A 12251-nucleotide genomic window follows, 5' to 3' on the forward strand; every position below is an offset into this window, starting at 1 on the left:
AGGATGTACCCGGCCTCTCGCCCAAAGTCAGCTGGGATTGGGTCCAGCTTCCCCTGTGACCCTGCTGAATAAGTGGTATAGATAATATATGGATGACTATGACTAGTGTCCGGTTGAAGTGATTTATTTATTTGACATTTTTAGTTAGCACTTCTTAGCGCCATCTGAGAGATATTCTCCACCTTCGTCCTATTGTTGTGTTTAAACAGCTTTTTAACTCTGATTATTGGAAGTCAAAAGTCAAAGTCCCTCTCATGCCAGAATCTGGTCTTCCCAGGCAGTCTCCTGTCCCAGTACTAATAAACTCTTTGAGGCATATGGGTGCAGCACCGATCTCCATTTCAATAGCCCTCGGCCTTTTGCCTATACAGCTAGGGTTATAGTGTGTGTCTGTGTGGGGGGGGAGCTAGTCCTCTGGTAACCACAAGAGTTTGAATTCCCCACTCACAATTGCATTGCAGCGTGCCTTGCCAGACGGTAGTAGGTACCATTTTTATGATGGTTTTTGGTATGACCCGACCACTAGTAGAACTCGCGATCTCCCAGTTGAGAGGCGGACACGCTAACCACTAGGCCAACTCGCGATTGATTATTGGAAGAGTGGTCAAAAAGTGGTCAAGTTGGAGATTTAACTGTAATTTACGACAAGAATTTCCATTTTGCAGAGCCAGGATAAAGGATTACAAAATGTTGCTTAGTGTACATTACCTTCCTTAGATTTTTTGCTTCAAAATGAAAATGGGAAAACAAGCTGACGCTAAAATAGTTTCCAGAAATTACATAAAAAAACCTGTTGGATGATTTTTTATTTTTTTGACTTGTTTTACCACAAATGTCTAGAAATCAAGCAGTCATGAATGTAAACATGAAAAAAGGCTCCTATTTTGTGAAAAGAAGTGACCTGAAAGTACAAGTCGGCTATGGTTCAGATTAATATCTGGTTATAAAAATTAGATCAAAATAAGCAGATAATCCATTTAAGGTGATTAAAATATGGTTCAACTGCAGCAGAACTTGTTGATTTTTTCAGCTGTCATGTCGTCCTCCTTTACTGTTATCCTCTTGCTATTTTTAAAAGGTATATCCTGATGTATATGAGCAGTACATCAGATGCTAATGCTAACCTTTAATCTGACTGTCTTGCTACTAGCTAACCATCCATCCATCCATTATCTGTAGCTGCTTATCCTGTTTGATAGGGTCGCAGGCAAGCTGGAGCCTATCCCAACTGACTATGGGTGAGAGGTGGGGTACACCCTGGACAAGTCGCCAGGTCATCGTAGGGCTGACACAGAGAGACAAACAACCATTCACACTCACATTCACACCTACGGTCAATTTAGAGTCACCAGTTAACCTAACCTGCATGTCTTTGGACTGTGGGGGAAACCGGAGCACCCGGAGGAAACCCACGCGGACACGGGGAGAACATGCAAACTCCACACAGAAAGGCCCTCGCCGGCCACAGGGCTCGAACCCAAGACCTTCTTGCTGTGAGGCCACAGTGCTAACCACTACACCATCGTGCCGCCCACTAGCTAACCAGTAATGGATTAATTTGATCTCCAAACTGAATCTGAAAACATGAAAAAAAAAAATTAAAAATAAAAACATGCAAAGGGGAAATACGCAAGGTTTTTTTGTGTGTAATATTCATGGTTTTAAAAGCCAAAAACAATTCTGAACATTTTATTTTTAATGTTTTTTTTTTTCATTTTGAACAGATAAACAAATGAATGTACAAGGACTAAGAACGTATTTGGTTTTGGTGTGTTTTGTTACTTTGCAGCTAGCATTTTGTGTTTCAGGATGTGTTTATTATAAAACATTGTCATTATCACCTCGAATGGAGTTGATGCATGTTTTCACGGCGCAATGCTCGAAACGCCACTCAGAGCATATTTTTTATGTGGCGTCAATGATAAACATCAGGCAGGCCTCATTTTCACATTTAGTCTGCGTATGTGGTAACTAAATATGGTGGAAAAAAGAAGAAGGATGTGAGAGGTATTAAAAAAAAAGTCAGTGGAATGAATCAACTGAACCAATTAATCCAATATCAGTGCTGTTTTTAGCTGGATGATTCGCTTGTTTGTTTGATTCATCACCATTTCGTGTTTTTACACTGACGCATCTGGTATCGTGTTGAATTTGGGTGCATGCACGAGTTGGTGTTTCATCTCGGCTGTTTCACATGCCATATTTGAAGCCTCCGGCGTCAAAGCGACTGCTGGCAAGACCAACACAGTCAGTCCAGTTGATGATCCAGGACATGGTTTGGACAGCCAAATACTTTTCCTTCTCCGCCTCCTCCTCCTCCTTCTCCTCCTCCTCCTTTTCTATTTTTATTTGGCAAGCTAATGTTAACAGTTTTGTCAACTGCACTGTGCCCGAGGCAAAAGCGCTTAAGTATATCTTTTGCAATTTAAGTGACCTGCTTTCTGGCTCTGGCTTTTCCCATTACTGAGAGTGACATTTCATTTAGGCTCCATCATTCATCTTCTCCCGCCTGGGCTCGGGCCACACTCGCCTGAGCCCTCGCTCTGCCTCCTGCAGCTCAGTGTGCACTGCCACCAGTGTGGACACACACACACATACACATGACTTGGGCTCTGGAATATTTTTTGTTTTGTTTAATGTTTGTGTGAGTATCAGCTGCTATCATACACTGTATGCTGTAATCTACTATGTTAAAAATGCTTTACAAATCCTGTGTTTAGCCATGATCATATGACATTTAACCTAGCTCATATTCTGTTTAGTCTTGGTCATGTGATATTTAACCCTGCTCATATTCTGCTTGGCCCTGAGCATGTGCTACTTAGCCCTGGTCATGTCCCTGGTCATGTCCTGTTTGGTTATTTAGCATTACTTGTGTGGCTTTTGGCTGAGGTTGTGTTTAGTTAAGCCTGGTCATATCCTGATTGCCCTGGTCATATAATGCTTGGCCCTGATTATGTATTTATTCCTGCTTATGTGCTGTTAAGCCCTGGTCATGTTCTCCTACTTACGTGTTCTTTAGTCCTGGTTATGGATTAATTAGTTTATTGTGAATTCATTCGTTGTTTTTGCGTGACTGTATATTTAGCCCTGGTCATGATCAACTTGGCCCTGATTATGTGCTATTGAGCCCTGGTGAGATGTAGTTTATCCTTGGTCACATGCTGTATAACCCTGGTCATGTACGGTTTGGCCATGGCCACGTACTCTTTAGCTCTGTTCATGTATTGTTTAGCCCTGGTCATGTGGTATTTAGTCTTGGTCATATATTGTTTACCCTTGCTCATGCGGTATATAGCTCTGGTCATATATTGCTTAGCCCTGGTCATGTGGTATTTAATGCTGGTAATATATTGTTTACCCTTGCTCACGTGGTATTTAGTCATGGTCATACACTTGTTTAGCCCTGGTCATGTGGTATTTAACACTGGTGACATATTGTTTACCCTTGCTCATGTGGTATTTGCCTCTGGTCATAGATTGTTTAGCCCTGGTCATGTGGTATGGAATCATGGTCATATATTGTATAGCCCTTTTCATGTGGTATTTAATCACTGTCATATATTGTATAGCCTTGGTCATGTGGTATTTAACGCTGGTCATGTATTGTTTACACTTGCTCATGTGCTCTTTAGCTCTGTTCATGTACTGTTTTGCCTTGGTCATGTGGTATTTAGTCCTGGTCATGTATTGTTTAGCCCTGGTCATGTGGTATTTAATCACTGTCATATATTGTTTACCCTTGCTCATGTGGCATTTAGCTCTGGCCATATATTGTTTAGCCCTGGTCATGTGCTCTTTAGCTCTGTTTATGCATTGTTTAGCCCTGACCATGTGGTATTTTGTCCTGGTCATGTATTATTTCGTCCTGGTCATGTGGTATTGAGTCCTGGGCATATATTGTTTTGCCCTGGTCATGTGGTATTTAACACTGGTCATATATTGTTTACCCTTGCTCATGTGGTATATAGCTCTGGTCATATATTGTTTACCCTTGCTCATGTAGTATTTAGCTCTGGTCATATATTGTTTACCCTTGTTCATGTGGTATTTAGTCCTGGTCATAGATTGTTTAGCCCTGGTCATGTGGTATTTAATCACTGCCATATGTTGTATAGCCCTGGGCCCTGTACTACGAAGCGGGTTTTCTGGCTTACCAGGGTAACTTCGAGAGTAACTTGATCACGTGAAGCGTAACTTCCCAATTAACCCATACTACGAAAGTTGGCTATGTTCAAACCGAGATATGCTGCCATGGCAATTTACGCTGCATCTCAAACCTGCTCGTCTCAGGTTATGTTCTTGGTTAACCCAAGGTTTCCGATTAACCACACCCTTTTTAAACACCACCTCTCCACCGACATTTCCTCTAGAAACAATGCCAGCGTACCTGGATGACCCGTGCGATATCGGAGCGCAGATTAGAGATGGGATTTATGGCTCCTTGATGGGATCCGCATCTTTGTGATCCGTTCTTTGAAAAGAGCTGTTTTTTAAACGGCTCTTTTTAAATATTTATACAGTTTTAAGAAGACAGTGTCTAAAGAAGCCAGATCCCTCTGCTTAGACAGTGACATCAATATTTCTGGACATACCTTTTATATAAAGCAACCTAGACTTACATTATTGTAACCCCTAAACGCTCATAAATAACCATTAAAAAACAATGAGGGCTTCAATGAATGTCCATGCAGAACGGCTTTTCTGAAAAAAAAAAAAAAGAACCCACTCAAGAACATAGTTATCAAGAACGCAAGAATATTTTATAGAAAAACACTTGTTTTACAAAAATATTTAAGTCTGAGATACAAAATAGATACAACTACAATAAATATAGCACAAGAACTAGTTATCACACAAGAACATTTTAATAGAAAAAAACTTTCTATATTAAAAATATTGAAATTGTAACAAAAATAGATACAACTAAACAGTCAGATAAATAGATAAAGTTATAACAAGAACACAAGATTATTTTAATAGGAAAAAACAAACTATTAATGCAAAAAATATATTAGAAAAATAGATACAACTAGACAAACAGATAAATAAATAAAATACACAAAAATAGAACAAACAAAATGACGATAGAATAAATTAAATGAACGTCCATGCAAAGTAGTTTTCCCACAATATTATCATTAATATCACACAACAACATTATAAACTATATACAAAACAATTTGAACTATTAGGCAAACAGATAAAACTTGAATAAATAAAAGGCAAATGAATGCTTGCTTGCACGCGCACACACACACACACACCGTTATGAATGATGTTTTTATATTTCATTTTCACCTGTTGCCAGGTGCGTTTGGCACTGCTGTTGCCTCTGAAATGTTCACAGGACATACACCAACTTACTCAAAGGGACTGAACAGTCAGTCATCCTAATTCATGTGACTCTGTGCACATATCAGCTTAAGTAGGCTACTCCATGAATTTACCATACCAAATTTTATTCAGGATTTTTCGGACATTAAACAAGCTATATATGACTGGGGCCACGTCGAAGGACCATTTTCTGTGACTTATGATTGATCATGAAGCTTTCTCTCATCCTATACTTCTGTTCTGGAACATGTAGAAGGGAGAATGTACTTACACATTTACCCGATCGGCAATTTGTTGCCAACATGCTTGCCGCTCCTTATTGGCACCCGCTGTGTTAGATTTTACTCTTAATGTTGTTTTGAACTCCTCGTAGCTTTGCATTATGACAGCGCATTCTTCCTCCGTGAAGTACGGCGACCGTGCCATTGTGAACAGTGGTGATTTGCGCTGATAACCTCCCCTTTAACGTGAATGCCCATTAACCCTGATTAGGTTAACACAGGTTCAACAAATCAACTTCATAACTGGCGTCGTAGTACCGTTTAACCCCAAACAAGATAACCAGGTTTTGTCAACCCCGGTTTAGCGGGGGAACCCTGGGTTACTTCTGGGTAGGTTGACCTCCGTTCGTAGTACAGGGCCCTGGTCATGTGGTATTTAACACTGGTCATATATTGTTTACCCTTGCTCATGTGGTATTTAGCTCTGGTCATACAGTGTTTAGCCCTGGTCATGTGGTATTTAGTCCCGGTCATGTATTGTTTAGCCCTGGGTATGTGATATTTAACTCCAGCCATATATTGTTTACCCTTGATCATGTGATATTTAGCTCTGGTCATATATTGTTTAGCCCTGGTCATGTGGTATTTAATCACAGTCATATATTGTATAGCCCTGGTCATGTGGTATTTAGTTCTGGTCATATATTGTTTAGCCCTGGCCTAGTGGTATTTAGTCCTGGTCATGTATTGTTTCACCCTGGTCATGTGGCATTTATTCCTGGTCATGTACTATTTGGCCTTGATCATGTGGTATTTAATCACTGTCATATATTGTTTAGCCCTGGTCATGTGCTCTTTAGCTCTGTTCATGTATTGTTTAGCCCTGGTCATGTGGTATTTAGTCCTGGTCATGTATTGTTTTGCCCTGATCATGTGGTATTTAACACTGGTCATATATTGTTTACCCTTGCTCATGTGGTATTTAGTCCTGGTCATATTGTTTCGCCCTGTTGAAGTGGTATTTAATCAGTGTCATATATTGTATAGCCCTGGTCATGTGGTATTGAGTCCTGGTCATATATTGTTTTGCCCTCATCATGTGGCATTTTGTCCTGGTCATATATTGATTACCCTTGCTCATGTGGTATTTAGCTCTGGTCATAGATTGTTTAGCCCTGGTCATGTGGTATTTAGTCCTGGTCATGTATTCTTTAGCCCTGGGTATGTGATATTTAACTCCAGTCATATACTGTTTACCCTTGATCATCTCATCTCATCTCATCTCATCTCATTATCTCTAGCCGCTTTATCCTTCTACAGGGTCGCAGGCAAGCTGGAGCCTATCCCAGCTGGCTACGGGCGAAAGGCGGGGTACACCCTGGACAAGTCGCCAGGTCGTCACAGGGCTGACACATAGACACAGACAACCATTCACACTCACATTCACACCTACGGTCAATTTAGAGTCACCAGTTAACCTAACCTGCAGGTCTTTGGACTGTGGGGGAAACCGGAGCACCCGGAGGAAACCCACGCGGACACGGGGAGAACATGCAAACTCCACACAGAAAGGCCCTCGCCGGCCCCGGGGCTCGAACCCAGGACCTTCTTGCTGTGAGGCGACAGCGCTAACCACTACACCACTGTGCCGCCCTACCCTTGATCATGTGGTATTTAATCACTGTCATATATTGTTTTCCCTTGCTCATGTGATATTTTGCTCTGGCCATATATTGTTTAGCCCTGGTCATGTATTATTTTGCCCTGGTTATGTGGTATTGAGTCCTGGTCATGTATTGTTTAGCCCTGGTCATGTGATATTTAACTCAGGTCATATATTGTTTACCATTTCTCATGTAGTATTTAACTCCAGTCAGATATTGTTTACCCTTGCTCATGTGGCATTTAGCTCTGGTCATGTATTGTTTAGCCCTGGGTATGTGATATTTAACTCCAGTCATATATTGTTTACCCTTGATCATGTGGTATTTAATCACTGTCATATATTGTTTACCCTTGCTCATGTGATATTTCGCACTGGTCATATATTGTTTAGCCCTCGTCTAGTGGTATTTAGTCCTGGTCATGTATTGTTTCACCCTGGTCATGTGGCATTTACTCCTGGTCATGTATTATTTGGCCCTGATCATGTGGTATTTATTCCTGGTCATGTATTATTTGGCCCTGATCATGTGGTATTTAATCACTGTCATGTATTGTTTAGCCCTGACCATGTGGTATTTAGTCCTGGTCATGTATTGTTTAGGAGTAAAGCAAACTTAAAAATATCCAACAACTTAGATCCAGAAAACAACCAAAAATAGTCCAAGAGCACAGAGGCAAAAAGGTAAAATACAACCAAGTCCAAAAAGGAAAAAATTCCAACACAAGGGCAGAGAGGCTTCGAAATGCACAAAACTTTTGAACGGCAAAAAGCAAAGGTTACCAAAAATAGTCCAAGAGCACAGAGGCAAAAAGGTAAAATACAACCAAGTCCAAAAAGGAAAAATTCCAACACAAGGGCAGAGGGGCTTCGAAATGCACAACACTTTTGAACGGCAAAGCAAAGGTTTCACTCACCAGCAAATCCCGAAGACTCAGTGAAGGCAAACACAACAGAGCCAGTATAAATACAAGGACAAAGTGATCACATGACCACCAAAAAAAAAAAAGAAAAGAAAAACACAGAGGCACAATAACGGCCACTAGAGGTCAAATCAGTCTTAAGTCCTAACAGGACCCCCTCTCTAAGAACGTCTCCGGACGTTCCTTGGGCCGAGAGGATGTTTGTGCTGGAACTCCCTGCAAAGATTTTTGTCCATAATGTCCCGAGCTGGAACCCAAGAGCATTCCTCAGGGCCATAGCCCTCCCAGTCTACCAAGTACTGAACTCCACCCCACACTCAGCAGGAGTCCAGCAGACGGCGGATGGTAAAGACAGGCTCTCCATTAATGATTCGAGGAGGAGGGGGAGCTTTGGGGGCAGGGGCATGTGGTGATGATAGCACAGGGCGCAACAGGGAGACATGGAAAGTGGGGTTAATTCTAAGGGACCGGGGCAACTGGAGCTGGTAGGCAACTGGGTTGACCTTGTGGACCACCTTAAAAGGACTCACATAACGAGGGGCAAGCTTGCGGCACTCGACCTGCAGGGGAAGATCTTTGGAGGACAGCCAAACCCTTTGGCCAGGGAGAAAATGTTGCGCTGGCCTCCTGCGACGGTTGGCCTGAGACTGGTAGGATTTGGAGGTCTGCAGCAGCGCCTTGTGGGCCTTGTTCCAGGTCCTCCAGCAGTGCCTCATGAAATGATGGACCGAGGGAACCCTGGCATCTTCCTCTTGTTCCGGAAAAAGAGGCGGCTGGAAGCCAAATTGGCACTGGAAAGGGGACATGTTGGTTGCAGAAGACTGGAGGGTGTTGTGGGCGTATTCAGCCCACGGCAGCCAGGAACTCCACGATGATGGGTTGTCCATTGCCAAACTCCTCAGGGTGGCCTCAAGGTCTTGGTTGAGCCTCTTCATCTGCCCGTTGGACTAGGGGTGGAAGCCGGAGGAAAGACTGGCAGTGGCACCAAGGAGTCTGCAGAATGCCCGCCACACCTGGGAGGAAAACTGGGGCCCTCGGTCTGACACAATGTCCTGGGGAAGCCCAAACACTCGGAAAACATGATCGAATATTAGTTTGGCAGTCTCAAGAGCAAAGGGAAGTTTTTGCAAAGGGATAAATCGACAGGCCTTAGAGAACCTGTCAACCACGACTAAAATAACTATGTTACCTTCAGACTCGGGGAGGCCTGTGACGAAATCTGCAGACACATGGGACCGGGGCGCCTCGGGATGGTGAGGGGATGTAGCAGACCTTGAGGAGACTGGCGTGGGTTCTTACTCTGGGTGCACACAGAACAGGCACTCACAAAAGGACTTCACCTCCTTCTCCATGCTGGGCCACCAGAAGCGTCTCCGCAGAAATTCCAGGGTTCTCCGAGACCCAGGGTGAGCAGTGAGATTGGAAGAGTGCCCCCACTGGAGTACTTTGGCCCACACTTGACTAGGCACATATAAAAGTCCTGGAGGACCTGATCCAGGATCTGGTTCTTGATGTTGAGCACGCCTGAACGCTGCTTCAACACCCCAGCGGACAGGAGCGACAATCCGAGAAGCAGGAACCACCGTACGGATCTTGCTGTCCCTTCCAGCAGAGAACTGCCTAGACAGGGCATCAGGTTTCTTGTTCTTAGACCCAGGGCAATATGACAGGGTGAAATCAAACTGGCTGAAGAACAGGGCCCACCGTGCCTGGCGAGGGTTAAGACGTTTAGCTTGCTGGAGGTACTCTAGGTTCTTGTGATCCATCCAGACCAGAAACGGATGCAGGGCCCCCTCCAACCAGTGTCTCCATTCCTCAAGTGCCATCTTAATGGCTAACAGTTCCCGATCTCCAACATCATACCGGGACTCAGTGGGGCCAAGGCGGTGCGAAAAGTAGGCACAAGGGTGCAATCTGCCATTAGACCGTTGAGACAGAACTGCCCCTACACCAACATCGGAAGTGTCCACTTCGACAACAAAAGGCTGTGAAGGGTCAGGGAGGACCAACACAGGTGCAGTGGAGAAGCGGAGCTTGAGGTCTTTAAAAGCTTCCTCTGCCTTGGAAGTCCAGACGAACAGTGCTCCTGTCCCCTTGGTGAGAGCGGAGATGGGTGCAGCCACCGAGCTAAAATTCCGAATAAATTTGCGGTAAAAATTCGCAAACCCTAGGAATTGTTGGACCTCCTTTACTGACTTAGGAACGGGCCAGTCCCGCACAGCCTTGGTCTTAGCTGGATCCATCTGAATTTGCCCTTCCCTCAAAATAAAACCAAGAAATGAGGCCTCTGGGATGTGAAATTCGCACTTCTGAGACTTGACGTATTGGTGATTTTTTAACAGCCTCTGGGGAACTCTCCGCACATGGTGCCGGTGTTCCTGCAGCGTCTTGGAGAAAATAAGAATATCATCCAGATAGACAAAAACAAAGTGGTTAATCCTGTCCCTAAGAACGTCATTGATAAGGGCTTGGAAAACAGCGGGTGCGTTAGTTAGCCCAAAGGGCATCACCTGGTACTCATAGTGCCCTGAAGGAGTGTTGAAGGCGGTTTTCCATTCATCGCCCTGCCTTATGTGAATGAGGTGGTAAGCATTACGCAAGTCCAACTTAGTAAAAACAGTGGCCCCCTGGAGCAAGTCAAAGGCAGTAGACATCAGTGGAAGTGGATAACAATTTCGGACGGTTATCTTATTCAACCCCCGGTAGTCAATACAAGGTCGCAATCCTCCATCCTTCTTGCTGACAAAGAAAAATCCAGCACCAGCAGGTGAAGTAGACGGCTGAATGAATCCAGAGGCCAAGGCATCCTTAATGTAATCATCCATGGCCTTACGTTCTGGCAGAGAGAGTGAGAAGATCCGCCCATGAAGAGGAGTAGTGCCTGGGAGCAGGTCAATGACACAATCATAGTGCCTATGTGGGGGAAGCAAAGCAGCCCTACTTTTACTGAAAACCTCCTTTAGACCCCAATACTCGGCAGGAACTTGGGACAACTCAGCGGGATCTAGAGACTCGGCAGGCAACACAGGAGGACTGGAAAAAAGACAGGTGGCATGGCATGTTGGGCCCCATTCTAGGATACAGCTGGTCACCCAATCTATGTGAGGATTGTGACGGTTAAGCCAAGGGGTGCCCAGGATCACTGGAAACTCAGGTGAATGAATGAGGTACAAAAATATCTCTTCCCAGTGTGCTTCTGACTGGAGACGAACAGGGGTGGTTACTTGAGTGACTTTGCCATTTCCCAAAGCTTGGCCATCTAGAGCAGACACAGAGAGGAACAAGAGGAACATTGAATTTAAGGGCAAAGTTAGTGTCCATGAAATTCCCAGCCGCCCCAGAGTCCACCAGGGCCTGGCAAGAATGAACGGAATCACCCCAGGAGATGGAAATAGGAAGGAAGACTCCTTGGCCAGGAAACTCGGGAGACAGAGTGGTTCCCGTCACAACCCTCCCTCGGCTGGACGGGCTTGCTCTTTTCCCGAGAGCTCAGGACAGGATGCTCGAAAGTGGCCTGGTTTTCCACAGTAGATGCAGCACCTTTCCCTCCTTCGGCGCTCCCTCTCGGCTGCAGACAAGCGGGCACGACCAATGTGCATCAGCCCTGAGGAATCCAAGGCTGGTGAAGCAGGGTTCCAGGGTGGACCAGGAGCATCAGGAGATCTCTGGGAAGGGACCTGGTCCCGGCGATGCTCCCTGATCCGGTTATCAAGGCGTATGGCATGTGATATCAGGGACTCCAGATCATCAGGGCACTCCACAGAGGCCAGTCCATCTTTAATGGGGTCAGACAGGCCATGGTGAAAAGCTGAGACCAGGGCAGGCTCATTCCACCTGCTCACCGCTGCAAGGGTGAAATGAATGAAATAGCATAATCTGCTACACTGCCCCTGCCCTGTTGGGTAGACATAAGCTGTTTTGCTGCACCTTGGCTGGCAACTGATTGATCAAAGACTCTTAGCATGTCTTCAGAAAACATCTTGATGTCTGAACACTCTGGACCCTGCCTCTGCCAGACGGATGTTGCCCATGCTTGGGCTTTCTCAATTAGCAGTGTTATAACATATGCAATCTTGGATCTGTCAGTGGGATAGGAGGCTGGCTGAA

The 12251-nt window shown here is 44.6% G+C and overlaps 1 protein-coding gene across 1 annotated transcript in view; it reads left to right on the forward strand.

Moving 5' to 3' along the window:
- nrxn3a (neurexin 3a) overlaps positions 1-12251 on the forward strand; it is an 851023-nt gene that overhangs the window by 72897 nt on the left and 765875 nt on the right. The gene's annotated exons all lie outside the window — the stretch shown is intronic.

The sequence above is a fragment of the Neoarius graeffei genome, chromosome 11 (assembly GCF_027579695.1).
Source record: "Neoarius graeffei isolate fNeoGra1 chromosome 11, fNeoGra1.pri, whole genome shotgun sequence".
In the NCBI taxonomy this organism is placed as follows: domain Eukaryota; kingdom Metazoa; phylum Chordata; class Actinopteri; order Siluriformes; family Ariidae; genus Neoarius; species Neoarius graeffei.